The sequence below is a fragment of the Protopterus annectens genome, chromosome 5.part0 (assembly GCF_019279795.1).
Source record: "Protopterus annectens isolate FY-2018-M chromosome 5.part0, PAN1.0, whole genome shotgun sequence".
NCBI classification, from domain to species: Eukaryota; Metazoa; Chordata; order Ceratodontiformes; family Protopteridae; genus Protopterus; species Protopterus annectens.
This window is the reverse complement of record NC_056735.1, coordinates 1,748,765,893-1,748,780,949: the sequence shown is the minus strand read 5'-3', so window position 1 is coordinate 1,748,780,949 and position 15,057 is coordinate 1,748,765,893. Positions and strand designations below refer to the sequence as shown.

The 15,057-nt window shown below is 39.2% G+C and overlaps 1 protein-coding gene across 1 annotated transcript in view; it reads left to right on the top strand.

Moving 5' to 3' along the window:
- The window catches only part of DOP1B (DOP1 leucine zipper like protein B), a 2,336,114-nt gene that overhangs the window by 1,616,868 nt on the left and 704,189 nt on the right, over positions 1-15,057 (top strand). The gene's annotated exons all lie outside the window — the stretch shown is intronic.

Below are 15,057 nucleotides of genomic sequence, written 5' to 3'. Positions count from 1 at the left end.
TCAGTATTATAACATCTGGGTTTACATCAAAGTTGTTTGAAGAAAGCACACTGTCCTTTTGAACTCGAACAGTTGACAAGTCACTCTGAAAATTAGAGTCGCTGGCACAGGCAGTCTGCTGTGGCACTGGTTCTGAGAGAGGTAACACATGTCTGTGATTCCTTCTGTAATCCTTTCCTTCAGATTGTATGATGTAAGATCTTGGTTCTTCACAAATGTCCTTCACGAGTCCTACATGGTTGTGACCTTTGGATATTTGCATTCTCACAACTTCTCCTTGTAACAATGGTCTAAGGGATTTACTGTTTTTATCATAGTACAACTTTTGTGACTGATGTTTTCTCAAAAGTTGAGCCTTGACCACTCTATTGTTCTTTCCTGATTGGAAAAGTTGTTTGTGTCTGTCTGGACAGTAGTCTTTGAGCAGGTTGCCTTGAGGAATGTTTCTGAGATGGAGTAAGTTAAAGAAAACATCAGTACCATCTATTTTGGATTTCTGCAACAGGTGCTTTGCCCTCTGAACTGTATGTTCAGCTAAATCATTGGCTTTTGGAAACTCAGGACTACTGGTAACATGAAAAAAGTCTCAAGACTCAGCAAATTTCTTGAACTGCTGACTAGTAAACTGTGCACCATTGCCAGACATGACTTTGTGCCGACTACCATGGACAGAAAAATGTCTCTCCAATTTTGTAATGACTGCGCTGGACATCAAATTAAGAAGCAGGTCAATTTCAAACCAATTTGAGTAAGAGTCTCCTAACACCAAGTAATGTTGACCATTGGATTTGAAAATGTCTGTGGCAACAGTCAACCATGGTAATTCAGGAATTTGGTGTAGCTGAAGCATTTTTTTTTATTGACGCAGTTTGGTGCTGTTGCAAATTGAACATGCTAGAGTTTCTTTCTCTATATCTTTGGATGTAGAAGGCCAAAATACAATGCTTCTTGCCCTTCTTTTATTTGAATCAGTACCTGGGTGACCACGATGCAAGATTGTGATAAATTCCTGTTGTAATGCTTTAGGAATTACCACTTTTGGACCTTTCATAATTCCATCTTACATCATGATGAGCTTGTCTCTGTAAGGAAACTATTGCTGAATGTCAAGTGGTAAACTGGTTTGTTGTGTTGGTCATCCTTGACTGATAACATTTTTCAGCTTCTGGAGAACTGAGTCTGAAGCTGTGTGATTTCTTAGTTCGTCAAGCCTTGATGAAAAAAAAAATTCTGACTTCCATGACTTCAAAGTCTGCAATTTCCTTTTCATGCTGCTCTGTCATTTGTCTGGGTGTGTGTGACAAAACATCAGCAAGGTACAAGTATTTGCCTTTTTTGTAAATAATGTTGAGATTGTACTTTTGCAATTTCAGCATCATGCGTTGCAGTCAAGTTGGGGCTGTATGCAATGGCTTTTTCAAAATTGTCAGTAGTGGTTGGTGATCAGTCTCTGTTTTGATAGTCTGCCATAAATATAATCATTAAACTTCGAACATGCGAACACTACTGCCAAAAGTTCTTTCTCTATTTCTGCATAATGCATCTCTGTTTGAGATAAAGTTCTTGATGCATTAGTAACTGTATTTAGAGCACAACCTAGAGCTGTTTACTGAATTTCCTGTTTGCACTTATTTTTAAAATCGTTTTTTTCTCAAAACTTGCATTTTATCTGTCTTTGGCCTAGCACTCTTGTGTGGGGTCATTTACTGCACTGTTATAACTTGTTGATACTTGTGAACCTCTGCTATCTCTGAAAAAACAAAAAAAATCTTGCTTTTTTCCAATTTTTCTGAGATTTAAAAAAGTTCAGTTACAGGCTTGCTGTTCTTGAACTGTTTGTAAGTTTCTGTGAGGCCATTTTTTGCTTGGGCTAAAGGGAAGTCTCTCTGTTGATCAGTGGCAGTGAAAAACATTGAGCAGCCTGCCTGCCCCTGTGGGAGTGGTTACTGACTTGAAACTGTAGTTTTATTGGCCATTTTGGGTCAATTCCAAAACACCTTCATCTTCCTCTCTTAAAACCTGGTTGCCTCGTGGTTTTGGCGTCTTTCCAGGCTTGTTGGCTGTTGGTGAAGCACCCACCAAGAGGAGAAAACGCTGAGAGAAGAAAGGAGCCACGTTTGAGATTTTAAGTATTTTTCCTCTGTTTATTTGCTAAGTTTTTCTGCATAGCCGCCTATTTTGAGCATTTTCTGGCTTGTTAAACTTGATTTCTGCATTAGTAACTGTATTTAGAGCACAACCTAGAGCTGTTTACTGAATTTCCTGTTTGCACTTATTTTTAAAATCGTTTTTTTTCTCAAAACTTGCATTTTATCTGTCTTGGCCTAGCACTCTTGTGTGGGGTCATTTACTGCACTGTTATAACTTGTTGATACTTGTGAACCTCTGCTATCTCTGAAAAAAAAAAAACAAAAAAAATCTTGCTTTTTTCCCCACTTTTCTGAGATTTAAAAAAGTTCAGTTACAGGCTTGCTGTTCTTGAACTGTTTGTAAGTTTCTGTGAGGCCATTTTTTGCGTGGGCTAAAGGGAAGTCTCTGTTGATCAGTGGCAGTGAAAAACATTGAGCAGCCTGCCTGCCCCTGTGGGAGTGGTTACTGACTTGAAACTGTAGTTTTATTGGCCATTTTGGGTCAATTCCAAAACTCAATCTTCCTCTCTTAAAACCCTCTTTTGTGCAGTTTTGCGCGTTTTTGTGCATAGCGCAACAGCGGGCAGCGCCGCCTAATTGGGTTTAAACTATTCCTGGCTCCACAAAGTCTGCTCTTCACTTTTTCCCTTAGAACTGCTCTATCTCTCAATTTAAACACCATATTCTCATTCTAAGGCCCTTCACTGGTCCAATTAAGTAATCCTACAAGTTAGCACTATTAAACCGTAAGCACTACTTACTCTTATACTCTCTACGATTACCCTGTCCTCTATTGGTCCATCTTAAATTCAGTTTCCCTATATTACTCTAGCATGTCCAAAGGTCAGTCAATGGTTTCCTCTCCAGTCCAGCTGGTGAATCTGGGAATTTTGAGGCAATGTTACAACTGTCTCATGTACACGGACAACCCTCTCCTCCTCCAAACAGGTTCAAATATATGTGAGAGATGCAACTATTTAGCCAAACTGGAGGCTGAGCTCTCTCATCTCAAAACTGGTGTAACCAGTCAGGAGGAGAAGGTAACCTCACACAACACAATTCCAGTATCACTAGTCCCATCACATCAGCGAACCAAACACATAAATACACAAAAACATACTCGGAGGCTCTAAATAAAAATCTACCTAAGCAACAGAGACCTCCAAAGCAGACATCCAAGCAAACGCTACCTCAAAACAAAACACGCACAACACATAGCCCACAAAGTCACTGTGCCAAGCAGCCACAGCCCTTAAGGCTGAATAACACACCTGATACTTTTATAATAGGTGACTCTATTGTCAGACACACTGACGTCCCGCTCACCAGGCTGAATAAAGAGAAGGTCATGGTGAGCTGCCTGTCGGGTGCTAGGATCCGCCACATAATGCAAGCACTCAGGTCACTCCAAAGCAAATACAAATATGACTCGGTCATTGTACATGCTGGTGTGAATGACCTGAGACATACCTCCCTGGACTACATGAAAAGAGACATAGAGGAGCTCTCTGATCATGTAGCCCAGGCTGGTATGACCCTGACCTTGAGCAGCATCTTACCCTCACCTAAAATGATGCCACAGTACAAAGACAAAATGATCGATTTTAACAATTGGCTAAAATTTTGGTGTCATTCAAAGGGGATCCAGTGTCTGTCAGCCTGGGATGACATGCTTGACAAGCCACGTTGCTTCGCTAGGGACGGCTTGCACCTGTCACCACTGGGCTTTGGATATTGGCAAAGGCTCTTGCCACCCCATAGTGCCTTTTTAGGCAAGGCTCAAAAGTGAAACCCACCCCATAGACAGCACAAGAAACAAGAAACTAAGGGTAATGCTGCTAAACGCCAGAAGTCTTAACCTCAAGATGCACGCACTCGAAGCTCTCCTCAGTATGGAGAACATTGATATCTGTGCAGTGACAGAAACCTGGTTCAAGGCTCCAGAGAGCACCCCAGCACTACCAGGCTATACCTCATGTCATGCTTTTCGGCCCCAAAACCCGGACCGAACCACAAAAGGAGGGGGAGTTTCCATATTTATCAAGGATATCCACACCTCCAGGTTAGTGGCATTGCACAAAGTATCGGAGACCATCCATGTGCAACTAACAGTGGGCAAGACTGCTTTCCAGTTTATAGCATCCTACAGACCACCCTCTCAAAGTCAGGAATCCCACTCGGCTTTCCTGAAAACATTGGAGAACATGAAGATCTCTCCGAACAACATTATATTGGGCGACTTCAACTACCCAAACATTGACTGGGAGCACTACTCAAGCCCCAGCACCTTAGCCCAAAGGTTCCTGGAAATGATAAACTCAAATGCTATGGAACAACTAGTCACCACTCCCACAAGAGGGGACAACATACTAGTCCTGATCATTACCAACATGGGGACTCTATGCTCCACACCAGAAGTATATCCCTCATTGGTAAGATCAGACCATAAATTAATTTCACTGGATGTCCACATCCCGACCCCACCCCCAGCCCAGAAAACCACAGTGAAAAACTTCTCAAAAGCGAACTTCTCACATCTCAAAACCGAAGTGGAATCCTTCAAGGCCCCAGGGCCAGTGGAAACTACGGCCCAAATTGCAGAATCCTATATAAACGCATTCTACGGACATCTCCAGGAATGCATGGATCATGCTATCCCAAACAAAACCAAGACCCAATCATCCAAAGGCAGGTGTCCAGTCTGGTGGACCCCTGCCATAAATAAACTGTACAACAGAAGGAGGAAGCTACTACATGATAGAGCAAAATCCCTAATAGGGAAGGCATCTCTGATCAGTACTAGCAAAAAATTACGATCCCTCATAAAATCCTCCAAGGCCAGCTTCGAGAGAAAAATTGCACAGGACACCAAAGACAATCATAAGGTTTTTTTCAGTTATGTTAGAAACCTGGGATGCAACTCCCAGACTTGTTCTGAGTTGATTCTAAACGACAAAAAATACACTGAACCCACAGACATCGCCAATATCCTGGCAGACAGGTTCAGTGCAAACTTCTCCACCCCCTCCCCCCCCCCAAAAGAGCAAGTGTCTATCCCGGCAGAGGGCTGCCTCCCAAACATCTCTGATGCTCAGGTGAAGATTGCCCTCTCCAAAGCAAACAACACTGCTTCCATGGGACCAGATGGCTTCCCAGGTTGCGTCCTACATGAACTCCAAGAGGAACTTATCCCTCAAATAAAACAGCTATACAATCTCAGCCTCACTATAGGATATGTGCCCACAGAATGGCGTACAGCAACAGTGGTCCCACTCCACAAAGGTGGAACCTCTACGGACCCTGGAAACTGTCGCCCCATAAGCCTGACTAGCTTAGTCTGCAAGGCTATGGAGAGGATCATCATGGAGCTCATAAACAAAGACATTGGGGACCTACAGACACTAGATCCTACCCAGTTCGGCTTTGTCAAGGGCAGATCCTGCCTTTTGAACCTGGTTGACTTCTTCGAAACAGTCACCAAAGCCATAGATGAAGGGAAGGTAGTCCACACAGCCTATCTGGACCTTGCAAAAGCATTTGACACAATACCCCACTCGGGCATCATAGATAAGCTATCCAGCTTAAATATAAACCCCTATGTCACAAGATGGGTCGCAAACTGGCTCAAAGACAGAACCCACAGAGTGAGAGTTGCTGGAGCCATGTCAGACTCGAAACCAGTCACAAGTGGCGTCCCACAGGGTTCTGTCCTGGGACCACTCTTGTTCGGTATATACTTTTCCGAGGTACAGGCAAACATGGGAGGACTATGGCTCACCAAGTTCGCAGACTACTGCAAACTGGGCGCCATAATCAACTCTCCAGCTGACACAAACATCCTTCAAAAAGGTCTCACAGAGACAGATAACTGGTGCCAGCGCCATGGTTTAAAGCTAAATGCCAAAAAATGTATAGTCATACCCTTTGGCAAAAACAATGTGCCCACAAATTACCACATAGGCGGAAACCCATTAAGTACAGAGAAAGTTATTAGGGACCTGAGGATATTGGCGATGTCTGTGGGTTCAGTGTATTTTTTGTCGTTTAGAATCAACTCAGAACAAGTCTGGGAGTTGCATCCCAGGTTTCTAACATAACTGAAAAAAGGCTTTGAAAACCACATTGCCAAAGTGGTTAGAAAGACCTTCTACATAGCCCACCTCATCACGAAGGGTTTCACATCTAGATCAAGAGAGGTAATCGTGCCCCTTTATTCATCCCTCATCAGGCCCATCATAGAATACAATGCCCCTTTTGGGATGTACCTTACCCAACACCTGCAGCAATTAGAAAGACCCCAAAAGTATCTCACCAAGAGGATCAAGGGTCTCAAACAGATGCCATATGCTGCTCGGTTAAAAAAACTCCAGCTCTTCTCATTTGCATACCGCCTACTTTGAGGTGATCTATGCCTGACATACAAAGCTATGTCAAATCCAGAATTAATGGACATGCTCCACCTCAGTAAATCTAAATCCCTTAGAGCCACACGCTCGAGGGACTTGAACCTCAGCACAGAAATAAATAGAACTTGCTGGAGGGACAGGTTCATAACCCAGAGGCTTCCTTCGCTCTGGAATAGAATTCCAGTTCATGTGAGGCAGAGCACCTCACTGAATCTCTTCAAGAAGAATCTCGATAGGTGGATGGGGGATCGTAGGTTTGTCCCAGGGATTACTTCCGTGTCACTATTAGACAGAGGCACAGTAAACTAAACCTTAAAAAGGGCACAGTATACTCAAATCAATGGGTGGCGTAAGCCATACAGAATCAGGCTAGGCTTATAATTGCCCCAGGGCAGATAACCTAGTATGAATCTATGAACCTGTGAACCTATAAGCAACTGGTATACCTTCTTGAAGGCAAGCCTCGCCAAGGCCATACTTTGAAGCATCACAAGAAAGAGTTACAGGTTTGTGAACATCCTAATATTTCAACGTGAGTGGACTGGCAATTTTCTTCAGAATATCAAATGCTGTTTGGTGGTGTTCCTATCAGGACCAGTTTACATTTTTGCATGTCAACTCACGTAATGGTGCAGAAAGCTCACTGAAGTCTGGGATGAATTTTCCTAAATAGACCTTACCTAGGGAACATTGTAAAGATGTGACATTCTCTGGAGCTTGCATTTCAACAATTGCTGTTAGCTTAGATGGATCTGGTTGTAAGCAGAACTGGTAAACAAATGTTCCACATACAGTGGATATAAAAAGTTTACACACCCTTGTTAAAATGCCAGGTTTTTGTGATATGAAAAAATGAGACCACAATAAATAATTTCAAAACTTTTCCCACCTTTAATGTGACCTATAACCTGTACAAGTCAATTGAAAAACAAACAAATCTGTTAGGGGAAAAAGTATAAAAAATAAAAAATGTACAATAAGCTGGTTCCATAAGTGTGCACTCCCTTAAACTAATACTTTGTTGAAGCACTTTTTGATTTAATTACAGCATTCAGTCTTCTTGGGTAGGAGTCTATCAGCATGGCACATCTTGACTTAACAATATTTACCCACTCTTCCTTGCAAAAGTGCTCCAAATCTGTCAGATTGTGAGGGCATCTCTTGTGCACAGCCCTCTTCAGGTCACCCCACAGATTTTCTATTGGATTTAGGTCTGGGCTCTGGCTGGGCCATTCCAAAACTTTTAATTTTCTTCTGGTGAAGCAATTCCTCTTCATCTTCAGCTTTCGTCAGATGCCTGAAGGTTTTGGGCAAAAAGTGACTGGTATTTGGAACTGTTCATAATTCTGTCCACCTTGACTAAATCCCCAGTTCCAGCTGCAGAAAAGCAACCCCAAAGAATGATACTGCCACCACCATGCTTCACCGTGGGGATGGTGCTCTTTTGGTAATGCAAAGTGTTGTTTTTGCACCAAAAGTACCTTTTGGAATTGTGGCCAAAAAGTTCAACTTTGGTCTCATCAGACCATAACACATTTTCCCACATGTTTTTGGGAGACTTGATGCATTGTTTTGCAAATTTTAGCCAGGCCTGGATGTTTTTCTGTGTAAGAAAAAGCTTCCGTCTTGCAACCCTACCCCATAGCCCAGACATATGGAGAATGTGGGAGATTGTTGTCACATGTAGTACACAACCAGTACTTGCCAGAAATTCCTGCAGCTCAAGTGTTGCTGTAGTTCTCTTGGCAGCCTCCTTTATATTATTTATTCCTACTACTGATAAAGATATTAGTAAGTTAATAGACAACAGACCCAGATTTTTATTCAAAAACCATTGAAAATACAATTGTGTCACCCTGTTAGTAAACCACTTGAATGTAAAATAAAAGTTACAACACCCTGTGGTAAGTGTTCTATATGTCAGTATATAGATAGTACTGCACAGTTTGTACATCCCGAGCATAATAAGGTTTATCGTTTTGAAATATTTGCTACTTGTAGTAGTGAACATGTGGATTATTTAGCTCACTGTCTCAAATGTTCTAAATTTTATGTAGGCAAGACAGATAGGGCATTGAGAGAGAGAGTTAAAGAACACATTTACTATATTCAGAAAAAGAGTAAAGCCAGTGCCCTGTTTAAGCATGTGTTAGCCACAGATTCAGGACATACATTTAGGTTCTTGGTTATAGGCAGAGTTTTTGAAACCATGAGGGGAGATAACATTAAGAATATAACTGAACAAATGGAAGCAAAATGGATAATAAGACTGAGGGATGATTACGAACATGGATTGAATGATTTCATACGCATTAAACCTAGATTAAAATCTAGATCCCTAACAAGGTAAAAAATGTTTTAGGTAGCATTGTTTATGGTATATTTTACATTAATAATTCCTAGTCTTTGTGTTTATACATGTCTTCATTGCATAGTAAGTTTTTAAAGTAGTGACTTGTTTTTAATGCAGAACTTATTGTGGTACCAGCTTTATAAGAATATTTGTCATGTGACTAATTAGTGTTTTAGATTTGCATATTTAATGGAGTAGTGTGAAGAGGATATCATCTGATGAAGCAGCAGGAGCTGCGAAAGCGCTTATGATTTGTCAATAAAACCACATTTTATCCTGGAGAACTGTGCCGTTTTTGAGTCCATCTGTGTTCTTGGATTTTACTGTTTTATTCTTATTGGACCATTCTTTCCAGGAAGGTTGGTGTTAGTGTTCATTTACTTTAAATATTATGCCAGTACCTCAGATATTTCAAACATCTTGGAAATTATTTTGAACAGTTTGAATGCTATGTCACATGTTTGGTGAGTGAAAATCATTTGAAACTAATTTAAATAACCGCTGACCTGTTTGCGAGTTCACTCCTTATTGCTGCTCCTCTTCTAACTGCGTGCCTCTTGGTTTGCGAACTGCTTCAACTTCAGATCCCATTCTGATGCCATGGCATACGTTCATGTATTCAAATGAAACAATGAGACTGGGTATGCGTTCAAGTCAATTTATTATACATACACACATCAGGAGCTGTAACTTGTACATATACTTCATATGCTTACTTGACTGACTTGTTACTTCTAACACACTCACATGTACATCTCCTTTCAAGCTTGCACTCACACTGACTGCACAAAGTGGTACTGAAATTGCACGTGCTGCCTAATTACAGTGATTGATTAGGTTCATTGTATACACACTGATCTATACTTTATACCTGTATTTTACTGAGTACACTACTGTTGAATTATTCTGTTCCTTTTCTGCCTATTTTATAGTTGCATACTGAGCAGAGGTATATATATACTTTCTGCCACATTCATCTTTCCCTGGCAGAAAATGATGGCTTGGAGAACAGATTCAAGACAACTCATTAGGTAAGAGTAAGCCATGAATATGCTTGCATCCCTGAGCACAATCACAAGTCTTAAGTAGTACACAGATAGTGTAAGAGGTCCCTTCTTTTTTAAATATGCACCAATAGAAGAAAGGAAAGAGAACCCTAATTTTATGACTCATTGTTAGTGACTATAAGCGTCTTGAATCGCTAATATGCAAAGTTTTCTTTACATTACTTCATCCCAAGGTCAGTAGATTATTTAATTAACCTGTAGTACATGGAGCATGGTGATTATGTTCCAATATCTGCAAAAAAATCAGTTAAGCATAACTATAGAGCAAGACCAGATCTTAACAAATGTTAAGTACCTCCTGCTTAACTTATTAAGGTTGGAAATTGTGTTAGCCAGTACTGACCATCAAACAACAGTGACTATTTATTTCTTCCTTCTCAGGTCCCTGACTTCCTCTTGTAACCTTAGAAAGTTGTTAGAATAGCTAGATTTGTGTTTGTCTGCATTTTCCTAAGGATATGGAATCTGAAACTCGTCTGTGTCATTATTTAATGACTTCACTTCTCAGTGATTTAAGAGGAAACCACAGGTTTTGAGGAACAGACCAAACATATGAGGCAAAAATCTGGACATTCCCCAAAAATATGGACAGCTGACAGGCAAGGAAGGTGAGTGTAAACATAGGACTGAGTTGTATTGTCTTTCTGACAGCACTTCCTAAGTGCTTTGCAGCTTTGAAAGCTGGCAAAATACTTAGCACTTTTTTTCTGTAACTAGTAGTGCATGGAACAGATAAAAAACAAATTCAAACAAACAAAATTCTGGAACTGGTTTGCAAATAAAATAAACTAACGATAAACGACCAGACTGACCGGACTCATGATCCTTTATTGTACTTAAAATACAGCTAAATGCTTTTGTCATTCAGCATCATCAGAGCTATTAATCAACTATTAAGAAAATTAACATGAATAAAAAGCTGCTTCATGACACACTTCCTAATGTAGTAACCAGTATACAATCACTAGATGTAATTATTTGTCCAATAAAAAAAATTAAACTTGAAAAATAACCAATCCTGAGTGGTTGTTATTATCAGGATATCCAGTACAACCTCCCATGTAGGAAGATCAGTCAAATACATTGTAATCCAGTGTTCAACCAATAAAACTTCGCAAGCTTTTTTCCTTCCAATGAAAACAAAGGAATTGTAACCGAAAATGTGAGTCATTCATGACTCACAGTTCACCATTACCATTGCAGATAAAGAATAGTTTCATCTTGGCATTTAAGTAAATAGCCAATAAGAACACAAAAAGCATAGGCTGAACCAGTAAGAAAGTAGTGTATTTGAGTGGTGGTAAAAATATAAATAAAAATGACATTATTCTGAAAACCAGTATTTTTTGTATAAATTGACCTGTAGTTATAAAAAACACAGAAAATACAAATACCAAAGGCAGCATTGTATCAGAGCAAATAAAGAATATTAAGTAAATCACGTTGCTGTAATACTTAATAAAATGCTTATTATATTTTGTTTGTGAATCATGATCTTCATCGAGGTATTACATTAGAATAACCAAAACAATTGGCTGGTAAGACTACCTAAATGTAAATAAATACATCCAATTGTCCAAATTAAATCAGAAGAATTTAAAATTATTAATGCTGTCGCTATTAACTGTGCATACTTCTTGTGTGTATGACTAATATTGACGTTCCACCCAACTTGAAAACGAATAAAAAGTCTTGAGACCTCAACCAATGACATTGTGCACTTTGAAAACTAAAAAGTGCATGAAGTAAAATATAAAAAATAAAATGAATACAAAACGTAACCTTGTATAGACACTACTAAATGTTACAATCTGTAAGATCGTTTTTTGAGTTAGCTGATGATTGAAATGGAGCCATTAAGTCCAGGGAGAAAAGTTGCATCTTAATGTAATTGCCATGCCATTCATTTTCCAATGCAACAAGTTATTTTTCCAATCCCAATCAGTAGTACCACAACTCACTTGTTCCAAACTACAAAAACTAAATTTAGTGAAATTTTCACACATCAAGGAGTGCCTAGCCAAGGCACTTTTGCTGTCTTTTTTTTTCTGTATACTATGTGTGTTGGTATATTCTTTTATTTAGCAAGTTGTTGGTCTTTCCAATGTAAAACATGGTTCATGACCTGCCCCATGCTAAATAAACAATCTGTGAAGAAAGACAGTTGTACTTCCCATAACTAGCAGTTTTACTGATCACATTGAACAGTGTACCCTCAATGTTTGAGTCAGTGTAACTGCATTGTTGACAGCTTCCACATCAACAGTCCTGGAAACTGTGTCGTCAACTAGCCTATGAGGTTTCTCAATAATCTTTTTGATGTTGAAACAATTTCTGTATGTAGAAGTTGGTAGATCATTGAAATACAGTTTAAGCTGATAATCACATTGAAGGATGTGCACGTTTTTCAATAGAATAGGTCTGATATCCCTGGAGTCACTAGTGTAATGAAGAATCATATTATTTCTGCCATTAACGGTAGAATCATTGTTGTGAGTCTCAAAATGCAAACCATATTTAATAATTTAGTCCATACCACAGGTTTTGTGAGGAACAGAATAAACATACGAGGCAAAACCTGGACAGCCGAAAGGCAAGGAAGATGAGTGTAACAGGAGACTGAGTTGCATTGTCTTTCTGACAGCACTTGCTAAGTGCTTTACAGCTTTGAAAGTTGGCAAAATATTTAGCACTTTTTTTTCCTGTAACTAGTAATACATGGAACAGATAAAGTTCCAGGTACTAAAAAGAATTCTGTTCATATCTTTGATTATAACCTTTAATAATGTGTTCTTGACATGGAAGCCAAGATTCTCCCTTCAAGCTTCCTCTTGATGTGAATTTCTTGGCATCCATGTCTCAAGCACACAATAAGCAGGTTATGACCAGAAACTCACTCATAATCCGTGTGTGTGTGTGTGTGTGTGTGTCTGTGTGTGTGTGTGTTTTGGTTTCAGCTTATCTTTATCAAGCAAAGTCCCTGTATTAGCCATGTCTGCTTTTTTACCATTTCTTCCTTAGATTACAGTACAGCCACCTATAAAGCCTTTCTTAAAAAAAAGATAGAAGATGGAAAGAAAGCAAGTTGTATAAGAAGATATTAACTAGCTGCGCAACTATTTGTGATATCAAAGCAGTGAGATTTGAGTGGTGAATGAAGGATCCTTGTCAAGTAATAGAAAGGACAAACACCTATAATCAAATGAAAAAAGAGCCACCAACATTTAAAAATGGAGCAAAAACAAAAAACCCCAAAAAAGCAAAACAAAAAAACCAAGCAATTTTACAGGTAGGGGGGTCTGTACCTCCTCATTTGATACATTTTGCTCCACTTTCTCTTACTTAAATATACTAAATCCATGGCTGCACAATCATGGGTAAAGGGCAGAATTCCATATGAAGCACACATCCATCCTCATGCAACATTTGGAGAACATCTCTGCAATAAACACGATTGCAGCATGCAGTCAGAAGTAGAAGAAACTTTTTTTTAAAAAAGATGTGTTTAAAAGCTGAAGAGCAGATGCATAAAAATTATCCTTGACATTAAGTAGTCTGGCTGCATTGAAACACAATGCACCACCTAAAATAGTGGCAAAAAGGCAGTACCCATAAATCTTGCTAAAATGCTATTTTCCTATTCCCATGTTGATGTTAATGCTTTCTGATGAAATAAACTTGATTACTCTGCATGCTTCCTTAATGAAAAATCATATCCAGAAAGATATATGTATAATGTGCAGGCAGTATTTCAAGCAACAATAGTTCTCAAAGCAGAAAGCATGAGATAGTAAAGTTGGTACCCTTGTTGAATAGTTGATCTAGGCTGGGGCAGATTTTGTTTTTAAGCCCTTAATATTAAAAGCATTTGGATTAGGGATTGGGGAGAGCATTTCTGTTAATAGAAGTGGTATGGGAAGTATGGAGGAACACAATGCTCAGATTCCATGGAGGAAAGGCAGGGAGCCCTGACTGACATTCCCTTACTGAGTCTGGTACCATGAAAGTGGGCTGGGGCAAAGGGAATCAGCAGACTATATTGATTCTTCTTTCCTAGGGTTTAAGAAGGGCTGCCATCTGATAGAGAACCAGGTGCTGTAGTAGCAACAAGAACTAGTGATGACAAACATATTGACTTGCTAATCAGTTTGTTGCACTAGAGCCTGATTCATTGTGCCTGTAGCAACACACTCTCCTGTTAGCTGACAGTATGTGTTCCATTTTGGTAGAGCACCTGTCAATGTCCCAGAGGTGAAAGATAAAAAAAAAAGATTCCTAATCCCAGATAGCTGATAGCTGGAGTCCCTATCTGTTAGTTTTTGTTAGTGTCCATGCCTGGAGAACAGATGGAGTTAAAGCCAAACTCTGTATATAAAATAAAGATGGTGAAATAAGAGTACTGAGAACATTAGTGTACTTATGCACTTAACAGCAAATTAACACTTTTTGCATCAGTTTTGTTTGGTAAGTTATTAATCACTTAGCTTCATTTTCCATTTCTGATGAACTGACTTTTTTTTTTCTCAGTTTGCTTCCTACTTAATTTTACTACTGGTTTTGTTTATTTTATTTAAGGTATTTTCCAGTGTTGTTGGATATCAGTTTTGTCAGTATATCTGAGTCTTTTTCTGTTTATTGTACAAAATTTAGCACCAATTAGACTCAAATGCCTCTGTTTTTTGAGTTCATTATATAATATGTATTGCCATCAAGAGAAAACCTCAGTTTGTGAAAAGAAACTGTCATCTTAGTTTATTTTAATTCCATTTTTTGACTGGTATAGTCAGACTGGTCTAAAAAAATACCCCTTTTCAGTTTTCTCTGTAAAATAATTTTTTCTGCCATCACTGCAGTGTGGCAGATTGACCAGTGTCTGAAATAAAGGTTCAGATTTAACTGATCTCCCCAAGGAACCTAGAAGTGAAATCTTTCCCAAAACACAGTAATTGGTCCTTGCTCTGGAGTGCCCTGAACTTCCATCCACATTGTAATATGTACCAAGCATTTATAGCAGAATTAAAAGATTGCTTTTGTTTTTGGTATTTTAGTAGTTTAGAAAGTATGGAATTTGAATCTGTTGGAAAGTAAAGCTGCTGTTCAGT